Source organism: Macrotis lagotis, chromosome 6, assembly GCF_037893015.1.
Source record: "Macrotis lagotis isolate mMagLag1 chromosome 6, bilby.v1.9.chrom.fasta, whole genome shotgun sequence".
Lineage (NCBI taxonomy): Eukaryota > Metazoa > Chordata > Mammalia > Peramelemorphia > Peramelidae > Macrotis > Macrotis lagotis.
Window position 1 is genome coordinate 203825931 of NC_133663.1, and position 18331 is coordinate 203844261.

At 33.4% G+C, this 18331-nt stretch overlaps 1 pseudogene; it reads right to left on the minus strand.

Moving 5' to 3' along the window:
• Window positions 1-15174: 15174 nt before the first annotated feature.
• On the minus strand, window positions 15175-17935 carry LOC141492315 (heterogeneous nuclear ribonucleoprotein U pseudogene; annotated as a pseudogene).
• Between the last annotated feature and the right edge of the window lie 396 nt (window positions 17936-18331).

Sequence of the window (18331 nt, forward strand, 5' to 3'; positions counted from 1 at the left end):
TATATGACTATAGTTTTGATTTCTTTATCGAAAACATCTGTTCATATACTTTGACCATTTATTGGGAAATGACACTTTTTTTATAAATTTAAGTTTTTTTTTTATCTTGAGATATGAGACCTTTATCTGAGAAACTCTGTAAAATGTTTCCCTAATTTTCTGCTTTCCTTCTAATCTTGAATACATTGTACAAAACCTTTTCAATTAAAACAGATAGTTAATATGTTCTGTGTTCTAATCTTCTTAAACCTCCCTTTAGATCTAATTCATTCATCCATTTTGACCTTATAATTGTTATATTGATCTTTATTCAATTTTTGTCAAGACTGCTTTTTAGCTTTCCCATCAAAATTATTGCTTTTTATGATAGTTTTAAGAACTGGCAATGCTAAATTGCCTTCCTCTATTTTTATTTTATTAATTTCTTTGATACTCTTGACCTTTTGTTCTTCTAAATGAATTATGTAATTATTTTTTTCCTAGTTCAGTATAATATTTCTTTGGAAATTCTGAGACATCATTGAAATAGATTGTTTTACATAAAATTTCTGCCCATTCATGAACAATTAATATTTCTCCAATTACTTAAAGAGCCTGATAATTATGTTCATGTAGGGCCTGAGTTTGTTTTGTTAGGTATGCTACCAGATATTTTATTATCTATAATTATTGTAAATCAGGTATCTCTTACAGTCTTCTTTTGGTGGGTTTTGTTGGTGATAATATGGGTTTATATGTGTTTATTTTATATATTATTTTGCTAAAATTGTTTCAACTAACTTTTTAAGTTTAATCTTTAGAATTTTCTAAGTATATGATATTATCATCTGCAAAACGAGATAATTTTATTATCTCATTGTCCATTCTGTTTCCCTAAATTTGTTTTTCCTCATGTTGCTATTGTTAGCATTTCTAATACAAGATTGAATAACAATGGACATACTTTTTTGTTCCTGATTTTATTGGGAAGACTTCTAGTGTATTCAGAATACAAATAATACTTACTGCTGGTTTTAGATAGATTATTTTTATCTTAAGGGAAAATCCCCTTATACCTATGCTTTTTAAGTTGTTTTTTTTTAAAAATAGGAATAAGTGTGTTACATTTAAAGTTTTTTCTGTATCTATCAATATATGATTTTTGTTATTCGCTTACTAATATAATCAATTATGTTACTAGTTTTAATTATGTTGCATCATTCCTGCATTCCTGGTGTAAATTTTTTGGTCACAATGTATAAATATATTGTTATAGTCTTCTAGCTAGGATTTAATTTAGAATTTTTGCTTTCATATTCACTTTCCTCTTCCTGGTTTAGATATCATATTTGTTTCATAAAAGGAGTTTGATAGGACTCCCTCTTTGTCTATTATTCTATATGATTTATTTAATATTGGAATTAATCTTAAAATGTTGGTAGAATAGTGGGTTCATTTATGCATTTCAATTTTTAATAGAGTTATTTTGGTATCCTTTTTCCTCTTCTATCCAGTTTTTATGTTTTTATAAATATTAGTCCATTTCACTTAAATTGTTAAATTTAGTGGCCCATATTTGGACAAAATAATTACTTGTACTTATATTGATTTCATCTTCATTAGAGGTATATTCACCTTTTTCATTTTTAATATTAGCTATTTGGTTTTTTGTCCAATCATGTTAACCAATAATAAATTTTATAATTTTTTCTCATTAAACTCCTAATTTTATTTATTCAGTGTTTTTATACTCAATATTAATCTTGCAATTAATTTTTAAGATTTCAAATTTGGTGTTTAATTGGGATTTTTAATCTGTTCTTTAGCTTTTTAATTATAAAATCAATTTGTTGGTCTACTCTTTCCCTATATTTTGATATAGCAGTTAAGAGATAAAAATCTTCCTCTGATTACTGCTTTTGCTGCATTTCATAGGTTGTCCTTGTCTTCAATCATCATTCTCTTTTGTTAACTTATTGCTTCTATGATTTGTTCTTTAACCCATTCTTTAACTTATTCAGCTATAATTCATTTTTCATCTGTTTCCATGTCTCCTGCATGAATATAATTTTATTGCACTGTGAATGAAAATAACATATTTAATATTTATTTTTCTGTATGAAACTATAAAGTTTCTGTACCTTAAGATATGGTCAATTTTTGTAAAGGTATGATGTACCATTGGGGAAAAAAATTATTCCTTTGTGTTCCCATTCAGTTTATCATTTAATTCATTAAATATTCTTTTTTACCCCTCATTCAGGATTATGCTCAGCTTCGCTGGGTAAGTTTTTGTTTTGTAAACCAATCTCCTCATCTCTTTGAAATTTAATGTTCTAAGTCCTTCAGGTTTTTAATGTAGAAGCTTCTAGACCTTATGTTACCCTGAGATTCTAGCTCCATAGTACTTCCCTTTGCTCTGGGAGCTCCAAAACTTGACTAAAACTGATTTCCTCTGGATTTTCATTTTGGAATCTCTGTTTTTCCATCTCCTACCCTATTATGTCCAGTTTATTTCTAATTTTCTCTCTTCTTGGCTATTGATTCCTTCCTCTTTTTTTTTTTGCCTTATAAACATATGCATGTTTTCCCCATCTTTAAAAATCTCTTGCTAGTATTTTTCCCACCATCATCCATGTCTTCTCTCCATCTCACTTAAATTTCTAGAGTAAGCCATCTAGACTAGATCCCTCCACTTCTTTCCATTCCATTCACTTGTTTACACTCTGCAGTCTGACTTTGACCTCATATTAAACAGAAATTTTTCCAAGTTACCAATGATCATTTAATTGATAGATGCAAATGTCCCTTTCCACTATTGGTCACATCCTTCTAGACAGGATCCTTTTTACCCTCTAGCATTTTGTGACACTACTCATTAGTTTTCCTTTGTTTACTCTTCATCCAAATTATGTCATAGATGACCATAGAGATCTGTACAGTTTCTACTTTTTATCCTCTATATTAGATTTTCCTTTATATCAGAAGTTTTAAGACTATACAGATTTTAGACTGTACATGAAGTTAGGTGGGAAAAATATATCTTTATCACATCTTTATTTACATATAATTGATTTCCTCTGCAATCTCATTGTTCCCATGTATTCAGTCCTCTCTATTCAGATGATTCCCAGATCTACATATCTCTCCCTATAATCTCCTGAGTTTGATTCCCATATCACCAAGTCCCCTTTGGACATCTCAAACATGTATAAACCAGAAATTTCCTCTTTTCCAAATCTCCCTATTGTCAGAAACATCTCAGTCCTCCCAGGCAGGCTCACAACCCCCATGTCATCTTGCTCTCCTCTTAGTCACTCCACTGTCCAAATCATTTCCCATAAGGACATCAATTATTTCACTACATCTCAGATATGTTCCCTACTCTCTTCTCTGACAGACAGCACCCTGGTTCAATTTCTTGTAATCTCTTACAATAGTCTTCTAATTTATCTCCCTATCTCAACTTCTCCATTCTCCAGTTCATCCCTACCCAACTGCCAGAAAGATATTTCCCAAATGTAGATATTAGCATAATAACTATTATCTCCCCTATCCCAACTCAATAATTTCTAGTAGATTCCTGTTACCTCCAGGATCACATAGAGAGTCCTGCTTTTTCACAATTGGTCCTTCCTAGTCCTATATTTTACTTCATTCCATGTACTCTTGGATCTAGCTACATTGACCTAATTGCTATTCCTCCCACATGATTCTCCATCTCCTAACTTTTTGTGTCTTTGCACTAAGTATTCCTTATTACTGGAATGCTTTCCCTTCTCACCTCTTCCTCTTAACTTTCCCTGACTTTCTTCAAGTATTCAAAAGACAGCTTTTTAGAGGAAGCTGTTCCCATGCACCCAATTGCTAGTGCTCTGTATATATCTTGTATGTATCTAATTATTTTTATGTTTACCTCCTCAATTAGAATGTGAGCTCCTAGAATGTAAGGTTTGGTTTTTTTTGAGCTTTTTTTAAAAAATGTTTATTAACTAAAATCAGAGGAAACATCAATAATTTTTTCCCATTCATTCTTGGATAAACTAACAAGATGGTAGGAAAATTGTGGTTATTCTGACTGGAACTATGCCAGGTGTCTGAACCTAGAACACAGCAGTGGGTAAAGCTAATTCCCCCAAAAATGATTGTACAAGGAGATATAAGATTTTCTCTGTTTTCAGATAACCACTCACTTCCCAGTCTTCTTTGATGAATGTATGTGTCCCACAAGGTTATGTCCTGGTCCATCTTCTATTCTCTTCTATACTACTTCATTTGATCGCATCAGCAATTGTAAATTTAATCTCCATCTTTGTGCAATTGATCCACAAATCTGTGTATCCTGCTCTAAACTTTCCAATTTCCATTCTTACACCTCCTGAGGTGATGTATATAATTTTTTTTCTGTGTTCAAGTGAAATTAAATGTGTCCCACCCTTTAGACATCTTGAACTGTATGCCTAGTAAACATCTTAAACTCAGCATGTCCAAAACTGAACCTTATTTTTGATACAGCTAAGTTAGCACAATGGAGAAAACACTGCATTCCATAAGACTCGTGTTCAAATTCAACCTCAGACTCTTTCTAGCTGTGTGAACCACTATGATTTAGTTTATTCAACCTAACTCAAATGATCCCGATTGTCTCCAGGTTAAAATACAAAAATTCTGTTTGGTATTCAAAGTCCTTGATTCCCAGTCCCCCTCCCCCCTTCCTATTTACTCAGATTCTTTAACACAGATCTGTCTTTTCCTCTGGATGTTTTCTGTCTCCCATGCCTGGAATTCTCTCCTTCCTCATCTCTGCCTTATTTCCCTGACTTCAAGTCTCAAATAAAATCCTATTGAATGTCTTTACCAATCCCTCTTAATTTTAATTATTTTTCATATATATATATGTATGTGTGTATATATATATATATATATATAGTAAAAATCTGTTGATTGCATCTCCTATTAGATTGTGAGCTCTTTGAAAAAAGTCTATCTTTTGTCTCTTTCTGTACCTCGAACATAGTGGTGATGATGATGATGATGATAATGTTTGGTCCTTCATTCTCAAAAAAGAACATGACATAGGGAGGTGATGACACGTGAATTGGACTTGAGTGAAAATAGTATTTCCCTCACAAGGAACTGAACCCTGGCTGCAACAGTGAGAGCTCTGAATCCTAACCACTAGACCATGGTGAGCTTTATAAAGGTTTTATTGACTGAATGAGATGAGGCTCCCCAGGCAGTTTCTGTGCCTAAGACCTTCATTAGGGCTTGAAGCCAGCTAGCTTAATGTCCAGTATCTGACTGGAGTTTTGTAAGGGATACATACAGTCCACTTCTGGTATTAACTGGGCAAGAGGAAGAGACAGATATAAATTCAAAGGCAGTGCAAAAATTGGACCATCAGGGGAAAGTTTTGTTGCCTTTTGGGCATAATTCCAAATTGCTCTCCAGAAAGATTGGATCATTTCTCAACTCCAACATTGCATTAATGTCCAAATATTCTCATATCCCCTCTAACATTAATCATTTTCCCTTTTAGATGTGTGGTGGTACCTCGAGTTGTGATAATTTGCATTTCTTTATAATCAATGTTTTACAACAATTTTTCATATGACTGCAGATGGCTTTAATTTCTTCATCTGAGAATTGCCTTTCCATATCCTTTGACCATTTATCAATTGTTTCCCTTAATTTTTTGCATATACACAAAAACTACAGTTGATTCAAGCTCAATAAATATCTGTTATCTATCTTCTTTTGGGGAATTTTTCAATACCATAAGGACTTTTTCAATAGCTACCCAACTGATTATCCTACCTTCTTTGCCTTCCTTTCAAGGTTCTTCAGAGTTTGGTGCTACCTTACCTTTCTAGTCTATTATTATTACCCCCTTGCTACTTACTTGCAATCAAGATTACTTTCTGTCCTAAAAGTACAGCTTTTATTGTTCTGCCTCATTGCCTCTTTTCATGTCTTCATGTTCTTTATATTTTGGATTTATTCCTCTACCTTTTTTGGCCTATTGAATTTTTTAATATCCAACTTGAAATGCCATGTCATTCAAGAAGTTATTAAAATTTACATTTAGAGATGGAAACTAGATCATTAGAAGCTTAATATTCAGTCTATGTGATATTAAACCTCAAATATTTACTCTTGTGCACTTTTAAGTACAGAAAATAAAATTCTAAGGTGGAAATTATTGCATCCACAACCAAAAATTTAACCTTTGACACAGAGATTTAAATTATTCATGAGGTTTAGTTTATAATGTAGTAATTATATTTTGGTTTAAAAAGTGAAAACAAATATCCTTGTTTGAATGATAAACTCTATAAGTCAATTGTGTGAGTTTTGTGAGCTGTGCATCAGAAAGAGTTCTGCACCCAAGCAAATAAAAAGACATTGTAGTATACTTAACATATATTGCAATCTTACCTCTGATACTTGGTGTATAATCATGGGCAAATTATTAAATGCTGTTGTTTCTCCAAATGAAAAATGTGAATGCTATTGCCTGTAGTACTTCACAGGATTGTGGACTGGCTCAAATGAGCATTTTGAAGTTCTTTGCAAATACTAAAATTCAATATAATGGCAATTTATTATTATTAAATTAATAAATATTACTATGATAGCAAATAGAAACTCCAAAGAATGTGTTAAATACTTTCTAATATAGTATAATTTGGTCAGGGGTGCAGGACGTAGGGTTTTGTTTATTTTCATTCCCAATTATGAGCATGCAGTTCAACATATTAATTACCTGCACAAAAATGGTTCTTGATTTCAAGAACTTATATTCTACTGAGTTAATACATGTACCCATGTATTCTCTAATTATGCACTTAATTGTGCTTAGTTTTGCTTAGTGGTATGAATAAGAAAAACAGTGGACAAATCTTATTTTAAAGCTTAAAAGTTTAAAAGTTATACACATATCTCATTTCTCTTACTGTATAAGGAAGAAATCATAGATGTAGCTCTTTGGTCACTTCTTTTCCATACACAGCAATATAGGCAGAAAATTAGATCAGTGCTTTACATATACAAAGGAAGAAAGGGTAAAAAACCCATAGTTAGTGGATGAAAACTTTAAATATCAGTGTATCTTAAAATATTTTTGAATGTCTTGATTTTTGAATACCTTGATTATAAGCTTGTTATAATACCACCTCTTATTATTGTTTCCTAGGCTGATAAATGAACAAGATAAAAAAGGGACTTTAGGAGGAGAAACAATGCATTCTTTATGTCTAGAAAAACTTGTCAATGAGAAAAAAAAGTCCTTGTCAAATAGAAGTGACTTTGGAAGGAGCAGACTTGTCTTTAAACTCTAGAAAATGAGCAAAAAATTTTTGTCAGATAGTAAGTTTCTCTATTCCTTTTTCTAGATTTGCTAATTATTTCACGAATAACTATATTTTTATGAAAATGCTTGTCTTTTCAGACAAAAGTCATTAAATAGCACCACTATAAAATTTAACAAGTCATGTTTTCTTTTGACTACACAAGATACTGAAGTGTTGATCAATACTATGTTTATTTTAAGCAAAATTAACATTTGCTATCCATCACATCAGTCCTGTAAAATTATTTTTAAATATTTTTGTTTTGCTGGTGTGGAGCTTATAATCATGCCCTGTAAAGTATACTACACCTTACATTAACTTTCTTTAAGCAAGAAAAAATTTTAGTTGCAAAATAATTGCCAATCTATGGTGATAGAAAACAAACTTCCTTCAAGGTCTCTATATCAATGAATGACAGGTCTAGTAAGAAAAAAATGATTAGACTAGGAAAATTTTATTGTATTGAAAAAAATCATGTAAAGAGGATTCAGTTTTTAAGCTTGGTATTACAAAATGAATATTGAGACTTTAAGGTTAAGGTAGTTTTCACAATCACAGTATAAATTCTACTCTTGGACTGAGATATCCCAATATTTTCCATGATACCTAGAGTGCCAATGTTAGAATATGTGTGTATGCATGTTAGTAAAGTTTAGTTCCTTTTTTAAAATTAAAAATAAAAATAGAAATCATATTTTTCTCACCTTCAATTAACACATCCAACTTCAAAGATCTAGACTGATACACTATAAATTGTCAATTAAAAGGTATCCAAAAAGTCTTAGCTCTAGAAAAACTATTAAAACTTAAAACTACATTGAGAAACTTCCTTCATTTCATTTCCTTTATATGCAGATACACCAGTGTTGATGATAATAGAAATAGCTGGCACATTGTGCCTTTAAGTTTGTATATTACATACATATGATATAAACCTGGTACAGTAGATGTAGTGCTAAACTCAGAATCAGAAAATCTGGGTCTTGAATCCTTCAAACACTGAGAGTGTAATTATGAACAAGTCACATAACCTTTCTGACTTTCAGTTTCTTTAAGCTGCAAAATTAGCAGTTTGGACCAAATTTGTGATCCTGTAAAAAGTATATTTTGTTAGTTAAATGAAAAGGCAATTTTTTCTCTAGACTTGTGCAGTTATCTTGTGCAGTTATTTTGAGATAATTTAATTTTTCCCTTCTAATTTTATTTTCCTCCCCAGTTACATGGGGATTTTAACATTCATTTCCAAAATCTTGATTTCCAGGGCAGTTGTGGTGAAGTGGATAGAGCACCTGCCCTGCAGTCAGGAGGACCTGAGTTAAAATCTGGCCTCAGACACTTAATTATCTAGCTGTGTGACTTTGGGCAAGTCACTTAACCCCACTGCCTTGCAAAAAAAAAAAGAATCAAATCAAGTTCTCTCCTTCCTTCAACCCCTCTCACCCTAATTGAGAAAGGAAAACATCAAGTTACTTAATATAGGTTAAAAATGTGTAGTCATGAAAAGCATTGCTGCAATAGTCGTGTTGTAAAAGTAAATATAATCCCCCCTCAGTAAAAAAAGAGAACCCTCAAGAAAAATAAAGTTTAAAAAAGTATGCTACAATCTGGTATTCATTAAGGCCTTCATAGTTCGCTTGAATCACAGCATTACTAAGAACAGGCAAAGTTATTCACAGCTGATGATCATGCAATATTGCTGATACTTTGTATACAGTACATTACATTTCTTATTGTATCTGCTCATCTAAGTTTTTTTTCACTGAGAGTACCTTGTTCATCATCTCCCATAATAGAAAGCATTTCATCTCAATTACATACCACAATTGTTTAGCCTTTCACAAACTGATAGGCATTCCCACAATCTCCATCTCCCCACCACCAGAAAAGAGCTGCTATAAACATCCCTATACATATGTTCTTTTTTCTTGTGTTTCATCTCTTTTGGAAGCAGTGGCAATACTAGGCAAGCATAGGTATGGTTGTATAACCCTTTAGGCATAGTTCCTTGCTGTCTATATAATTATTGCATCATTTCACAACTCCAACAGTACATCAGTCTCAATTTTCCTATATTCCTTTGAACATTTGCCATTTTTCCCTTCTGTCCTATTAGCCAATCCATTAAATATAAAGTAGCATTTCAGAATATCTCCAACTCACATTTCTTCTATCAATAGTGAATTAGGACATTTTTAAAAAGATGATTTAAATAGATTGTATTGATGACACCTTTATCATTTAGGGAATGACTCTTATTTTTTATAAATTTTACACAGTTCTCTTATGTTTGAAAAAGGAGGTCTTTATCAGAGAAACTTGTATAGTTCTTTTGATAGTGCTTTCTTATTATGGATAAATACCTTATATTTTTATCTAGGTAATGGTTCATGCGTTTACTTTTTTTTTTAGGAACCTTTTTGTTCAGCAGTCTTGGGTTCTGAAAAGAAAATGGACAAGTTCATAAGAAAAAGATCTTATTTGATTGCTACATAGCATTTGAAATGACTGATATCATAAATGTGTGTTGAAAAGATACAGTTGTATAATGAACTTTGAAGGAACAAGAGAGATGGGAACTAATTGAAAGAGTGAAGAAAGAGAAAGGTATTGAATTAAAGTACACAGCCAGATGCATCTCATGTTAACACCAAATTGTAGGACAAATTTATATTTGTTATTTTTATCCATCAGTTTATTCTTTATTTATGAAGAAAGTTACTGGGTAAGAATTTGCTATTTCCATGGAACTTTTGCACCTGTAAGTTTGTAATATTCATTGTAATATAAATTAATATAATAGAAATTTGTTTGATGGGCAAATTTTCACAAACATCATTTTTGCTTATAAGCCTTCATTATCTCTCAGAGTGTTTATCCTCCTTGCCAACTTTGAGAAAGTGAATTTTCAAAGAAATTTTATTAGATTAAAATCTAATTTTATCCATTTTTCTTTTATGGAAGGGTAAGAAAAGTTCTACTTTATAAAAATGTTACCTGAATAAAATAGGTTTAAATTTTTAAATGCTGTATTAAAAATTAATCATGTCTTTTTGTTTTTAAATATGCCAACATAAATATAAGTTGAAATTTAAAATGTAAATATAAATTTATGCAGTTATTTCTCAAATTAACCCATGTTTCTTTGTCTCTTGATATCAAAGGAGAAGTGGTATTTGTTCTCTTCTTATTTGGGAAATAATTTTTTAGGAAAAGGTACATAAGTTTGCATAGACCTAAAAAGGCATTATAGAGAGACCATGTTAGGGAGAGCTACTAGGTTATGATTCTCCTAAGGACTGGCCAGAAACCATGAAAAATGAGTTTTGATCATAGGGTAATAGATCCATGTTTCTCAATCTTTGCTAAATGTTTTCCAGTGATCATTTTTCCCTTAAACCACATGTAAACTTGATCCTTAAGGAGAAATATTTGTACAGTGCAGATTTATTTTACTTCACCTAAGAAAATCAGACATATAATAATGCCCTAATTTATCTCCAGGAAGAATTAGGTTTTTCTCATTATACAAGGCTTATTGATAATTGATAAAGAATATAGTCCTCAGGCAGAACCAGAAAAACACTGTATACCCTAACAGCAACATGGGAGTGATGATCAACCTTGAAGGACTCTGCTCATTCCATCAGTGCAACAATTGGGAGCAATTTGGGGCTGTCTGCAAAGGAGAGTACCATCTGTATCCAGATAAGGAGCTGTGGAGTTTGAACAAAGTTCATGTAATATTCCCTTCAATTTAGAAAAACACAGATATCTTAAAGTCTAATCTTGTTATTTCTTAGACTTCTTGTCTCTTCTCTAAGGATATGATTTCTCTCTCATCACACCAAATTTGGATCAAGGTACAATATGGAAACAAAGTAAAGACTGACAGATTGCTTTCCGTGGAGGGGTGGGGGGAGGGAAGTAAGATTGGGGGAAAAATTGTAAAACTCAAATAATATCTTTAATAAAAATTAATTTAAAAAAGGATTAGCAAGCATTAACCAAACTTTCAAAAAAAAAAAGAATATAGTCCTCAGGATATTTGTTTCCATAGAAATCTTGCATTCTTTTGGTTTTAAACAGGAACTTTTTTTTTAGGTTTTGGTTTTTTTTTTTTATTTTTTCGAGGTAAATAGGGGTTAAGTTGCTTGTCCAAGGCCACACAGCTATTAAGTGCCTGAGGTCTGATTTGAACTCGGGTACTTCTGACTCCAGGGCCGATGCTCTATCCACTGCACCACCTAAACGCCCCTAAACAGGAGCTTTTAATTGCTTTCATAGTATCATATGCTATATATCAGAGAGGCAGTGAATATGCCATTGATAGCTAGTTTTCTGGAGTACTGTTTTATTTTATTTACGTGACATATAAAGCAAGTTTTTAATAAGTTTATATACTGTTGTGCAAAAATACAACTCATGCAGTGGTTTCAACATGTGTATTCTAGTGATATATCTTTTCCTCATTTTATATGTAAAATTATGTAAACAAATTCTGTCTATAAGTATGCATACTTTTTTAATATAAATACATTCAAGAAAAAACAGAGGAAACTGAGGGAAGACAGAAATAATTATACATCTAGAATGTCAAAACATCAGTTTTTCCTGGAGAAGATAAATATTTGGGGAAATAAAGTTATTTGTGTCTTCTATACCATTACATTGCTGATGCAGACATTTTTAAGTGAAGAAACTAACTTAAACATGAATTATTGTCAATTGGAATAAATAATTTTAAAAACCCATAACCTTGATTTCAAAGATTTCCCCTTTGTATTTAAGTTGTAGTTTAAAAATAAAATCAATCTATTAACAAGCATTTGTTAAAAATCTGTCAGGCAGTGTAGTATGCATTGGGACAAAAAAGAAAAAACCAAAACAATCCCTTAATTTCTCAAGGAACTTACATTCTATTGAGGGAAACAGCAGGTTCACATATAAGTCAATACATATAAATATATATGTATATTATATAGGTATGTATGTGTATATATGTATACATGTACATTCTAATTTTAGCTAAGTACTAGCAATTAATCAGAAAATTGCTCATAAAGGTGTTTTGTGAGCTTAGTTGAAAAGGAAGCCTAGGATTCTAAGAGATAAGATTTGAGTAGAAGTTGTGTTTTAAGCCTAAGGAACCAGCCTATTTAAGGGTAGGGAAATAGGAGAGAGATAATCATATACAAGGCCATCACATAGTTTGGGCTAGAAGAATGTTTGAAAACTTGAAAGAATATTCAAACAAATAAATTTTATGCTAAATTGTTTGCATTTTTAAAAAATTAACTTATTTGTAAGTCACATAAAATAAGTTAAGACTTGTTTTTTTTTTCATCTAACAGAGAAGAAAAGGACAGGGAGCATGCATTTTGACAAAACACATGGATTCTGAAATGGATTGTCATCCTGGCAGCTTTTAAGCTTATTTTTCTCTTCTCTGGTAGATTGCTCATATAAGCTAAATTGTTGCTTTGGCTTATGCATATTGTCTTCCAAAATCCTCTTCACTGTTTCATTTCAGTTTCTCACTGAACAAGTAATTGATTGATTCTTCCCAGTAGCTACTTTTGCTAAAATGGGAAAGCAGTTCACAAAAGATGAAATTATACTATAAGTTTCCTTAGTTTTCTATTATATTCAGTTCTTCAAATACCAGGAAGTTTACTATATATTTTTGTTGCTCTAGTTACATTTTCTTTAATGGTATTCCTATTTAAAAGCATGCATAATAATAAAATAAAATAACTTTATTAACAGGAATTAAATATATTCATTTTTATGTTCATTAGAAAACATTCTATAAAAGGAAAAATTTAAGCATAATTCTATACTTTTATATAGAAATTTCCATCACATTAGTACCCAGACTTTGTATGCTATGGTAAATTTTTTTAAATAACCAATATCAACAAATTACCCCTGGAGAAGGAGTACCATGATATTTATCCCACATAACAGCCTATATCTCACAGTATAAAGCAGAGAAACATTATGGTTGAACATGGTGAAGCTAGGCTCCATGTTCAAAATCCAGAATGAATATTGATATCGTGAAACTACACATTGTATATATAACACATTGTATATAATAACACTTTTAATAGACTATATGTTAAAAAGGGAAAATATATGCACCATATTTTTTAGCTTGTAGATCTCTCAATTCTCTCTTACATACATTGAAGTAGTCTGATTTGTCTTTTTTTTTACAAGGCAATGGGGTTAAGTGGTTAAGGTCACACAGCTAGGTAATTATTAAGTGTCTGAGATCAAATTTGAACTTGGGTCCTACTGACTGATTCCAGGGTAGATGCATCCACTGCACCACCAAGCTGCCCCTGTGTTTTATTTTAATGTGTGACTTTTTCTTCCTAAAACTTTTTTTTTGTTGTTTTAGGGTTTTTTTTTCCAAGGCAAATGGGGTTAAGTGGCATGCCCAAGGCCACACAGCTAGGTAATTATTAAGTGCCTGAGGCCAGATTTTGAACTCAGGTACTCCTGACTCCAGGGCCAGTGCTCTATCCATTGCCCTACCTAGCCACCTCTCTTCCTAAAACTTTTTTAAATGTCCTATTTAACAGCTGGTGTTGTGGGTGGCTAGATTTTTAAAAGGATTAGGCACCAGCAGTCAAAAAAAACAATGATGGTGGTGGATTCAAAGACCCTTCTAGGGTGACAGCATTACTACACCACAGAGAGAAGGAAATGGAAAAAGAGCAACACTGCTGTGAATACAATGACCTCGGTGATGACTCTGGTATGAAAAGAGTAACTTACTTTTTATATTATGGCTAAGAACTATAATACCACTTCACAAATTTGTCTTCTGTTTTCATATCGTTTTCTTCCCAAGGTTGCTTCTTCAAACCATTTGAATGTGTATGACTTATTTTTATAATGAACAGAATGAGATACTTTATATCAGGCAGTATTTTCTCACACTAATTTTATTAACCGATATATAAATGTTATAGTCTTATATTTGACACCTATTTTTGAATTCAGTGATACAGAAGTATATTGTTATATAGAGAGTCCTGGGCTATGTTTAGGGAAACTAAAACTTTTGTTAAGATGTCCCTGCCATAATGGAGCTTTCAATGTGGGGTAATCCACTGAGATACCTGTAACTGTAATGTCCAAGGACCAAAGAATTCTTGAAATTCACAAGTGGTCTTCCAGCTCCTATATGAACACTTCTAAGTGATGAGGAACACATTAAGATGTTTTCCTTTTTTGGATGATTCTTATTTGGAAGAAATTCTTCCTTTATTCCAAAATTTGGTACTTGTTTGTGCTTTCTGGAGCAATCAATCAATTCTAATCCCTTATATAGTGGGACACTTCAAATACTTCAAAAGGAAATTTTTAGATAAATCATTTCTTCTCCAGGTAAAGGATATGCAGTTTTTAAAAATTACCATAATTGTTAGTAGTAATTTGCATTACTGTAGAAAATATCCAGTTTACTATTTACTTTCTCATTTGTTTTCATGAAGATGAAGCACAGTGAATTTCAGGAATTCTCAAGTAATTTTACTTTTCAATAACTTTCAGGTCACTCATCAATTTATTTCCTTTCATATACAGTTATTTTAAATGAATCTGCTCTTCATGAGCTTTTTTGATAACAGGTAGGAAAACAAAGTAATGTGGAGTTATTTTATATCCTGTGAAACTGATAAAGGTATTATTTCAAGGATTTTTGATTTTCTATTCTATTACCTTTGATTTTTTTCCCTTTCTTTTTAATTAGATTTAAAAACAACTTTCAACATTCATTTTGGCAAAGTTTTCTCCTTCTCATCCTTCCTTCTCCTAACCCTAGGATAACAAGTAATTTAGTATAGGCTATACATGTGCAGTTATATTGCAAAATTTTCCATAAAAGGGGTAGAAAACTAAGAGAAGGAAAAAAAAGTTAAAGGGTAAAACTAGAATGCTTTAGTCTACATTCAGATTTTATGGTTCTTCCTCTAGATGTGGAAGGCATTTTCCATCATATGTCTTTTAAAATTGTCTTTGATTGCTGTATTACTGAGAAGAGCTAAGTATCACAGTTAATCATTGCCAGTATTGCTGTTAAAGTGTACGCTATTCTCCTGGTTCTGTTCATTTCACTAGCATCAGTTTACATTAAATAAACTTAAGTTCTGGTTGCAGTTCCCTGGGCCCCTCCCTTTGAGCATTCTACCTCTGTCGTAGTTGCCTCTGTGCTTCTGCTGGGAAAAATAGGGTCATGAAGGTATAGATATTGGACGAATTCCTCCACTTCTTTCTCCACCATCATGCTGTGGCACATTTCCCCTTCTTTTATAATCACCACGATTTCCAGGAGGATTTCCTTTAAAGTTTCCATTAGGCATGTTAAAAATTCTCCACGACTTCTATGACCATCTCCTCTATTAAACGTCTCAAAAAAAGCTTTTGAGCTTGTTTTTTCAACTCTACCTATTTAATTTCTTCAGAACACCCAGCTACCTCTGAGAGTGTAAAGTTCTTTTTCATTTTGAGAATTGGAAGATCCTTCCCTTCCACCTCAGTCTTCTGTGTTCTTTGTAGTGTTCCTCTTTTGGGCAAAGTATTATAACTTTTCACTGAAAACCTGAAAAAGGGGGCATTTTTCTCCTCTGGGCAGCTGCAGATACATTTGTCTGATCCGGAATATAAATTCCACTTCTTACAAGCAGCTGTCTCAGTGAATTTTCCAAGACACTGTGGGGCAAGTGTGTTCAACTTTCCAGGATTAGCCATCTGGTTTTAGAGTCTGCCACCGTCACTTTATCCGTAATGGTATTTGTTCCAAGAATGTTGTATTTACCAGGATTTTCTGTAGCATGTTAGTAACCCAAGTAGTTTTTCCCGCAACTGGCATGTCAGTCATCATCACAATTTCGCAGTCTTCTCTTCTGGTCCTTTTGACACATTCTGGAGGAAAGAATATTCTTCAGGTATTGGGAAATAAGGCTCTTCTGTTTGACCGAAATTAAATTAAACTGCACTTTTATGGCAGAGAACGTGAGGGAAAAGAGGTCATTCAGCAAGAACCTCCTTGTTAATTTTGAAAGCAACACCAAGATCTTGTCCATTCCTTTGCAAAGGAAAACTCCATATCACCTTCAAAATTAGCAAAACATGCAATCAAATCATTTTCATCGAAGTTGTCTTCATAGTCCTCAGTCTCACAATTGCATGATTTTATTCCTTTTAAGAGAATACCCACAAAAAATTCTTCCCCAAGTACCATTCCCCGGTTGTTAGTGACCAATCAGTCCGGACATCATGTTTTGCATATAAATGCCTCCCTGGGATCCTCTCTGGAACCTTCATCTCAAAGCAAACTTTGCCTTTTTCAACTCCCTAAGCTCTTCCTTCAATCCAAAGAAAATCACAATTCTCCATAGCAAGTGAAAAAAGCACTGAGACTGTCTCTTGAGCTCTTAAAATGTAGATCACAATTACAAATATGAAGACAATCCCCAGTGTCAGTGTTCATCTTCCTCTTCCACTGGTGCTGAGGAGATTTTCTCTGCGGCTTTTGTTTTCTTACCCAAAATAGCCCCAGCCTTGTCTTCCAGGGATCCTTTAATGAGTTTTTTGTCTCCTCCCTTCGGTGGTGTTTTGCCTCTCCCGGCCCCCGGCCGCCCTCCCTCCCTTCTCCCCAGGCTGCGGGGTCTGCCTCGCTGCTGGGGAGGCGCCACTATCCCCGCGGCCAGCGAGGTGGACCCCGCTCCTCCCCGCCGCCCCGGCCCCGGCGCCGGTGCTGAGGAGGCTGTGGCTGCGGCTGGTCCGCGGTGGAAACTACCTGTGTCCGTTCTTGTCCCGCGCCCGGTCCTCCTCCTTGTGGCCGAACTCGTCCTCGCCTTCCTGGAGCCGCCCGCCTCCTCCTCCCTCGATCCGCATCAGCAGCCCCCAAGACCCCGTTTTCTTCCTCTAGCTCCATTTCATCACCAGCCAGGGCTTCTCTTCCACCTTCTCCTCTTCTTCCTTCTCCTCTTCATTTTTGTGGATAACATGAAGCTAATATGACAAAACTGAAATCCATAATGATACCAATAAATCAGCAAATACGGGAAATCTAGTAACTGATACTTTCAACAGATAAGCCTGAAAAGTCTTATACATAGTTACAAATAATAAACTCTTCAACTACAAGATGGCAATGAAAGAAATTCAAGACTTTTGGAGTTTTTTTTTAAATTTATTAAACACTTTGGGGCTTTAGGTAGACTGAGATAAGTATCAGTTAATTAGGAATGTTTAAGATGCACTATAAAAACGTTTTTCATAGCAAAGGCAATATACTTCATTCTAGTTAAACTATATTTGAAATGGTGTATTCAGTTTGGAGTGTCATTTTTGTTTTAAATGACTGGGTGTTCCCACCTTTTCAACTCTGGAAGGTTAGATCTTCCTCCTGTTTAGCAGGTTAGCTTTAATCTGCTCTTTTTTCTAACATGTACTAGTTTATTCCTCCTTAAGAAATCTGTTGACCCCTATTCTCAAGGGTTCAGCACATTAATGCTAACGAGTGTAAATACCAAATTGCCATTTCCCCACTGCAGTTCAGACTTCCCAGACTCCAAGAGCTCCATCAGCTCATTTGAACTTTATTTAGTTCAGAGAATAGGTGTATACTACCTTGCTAGTGCAGTGTCTTAAAAGTTGGAACAATGTTGGGAGCCAGGGTCTCTAAGCTGTTTAACGGCAAGTCCCGGCAAGAAGACTCAAGGTGGCCACGCCACCTGATGGAACAAAATTTCCTTCAATATATATAGAGATTCCATGTATACCCATATTTATAGGTTTAAAGGAAGGATTTCAGAGAAATTCTTTGAATAAAACAGATTGTAAACTGTCCAAATTTAACAGGATTGACTCTCCCTGAGGCATACGAAAGGCTTCAACATTATGAAATCTTTGGAAAATACAACACTAGGAGTTCCAGGGAGATGTCAGAATATATACAGGGAAAACAGATACAAGATGGG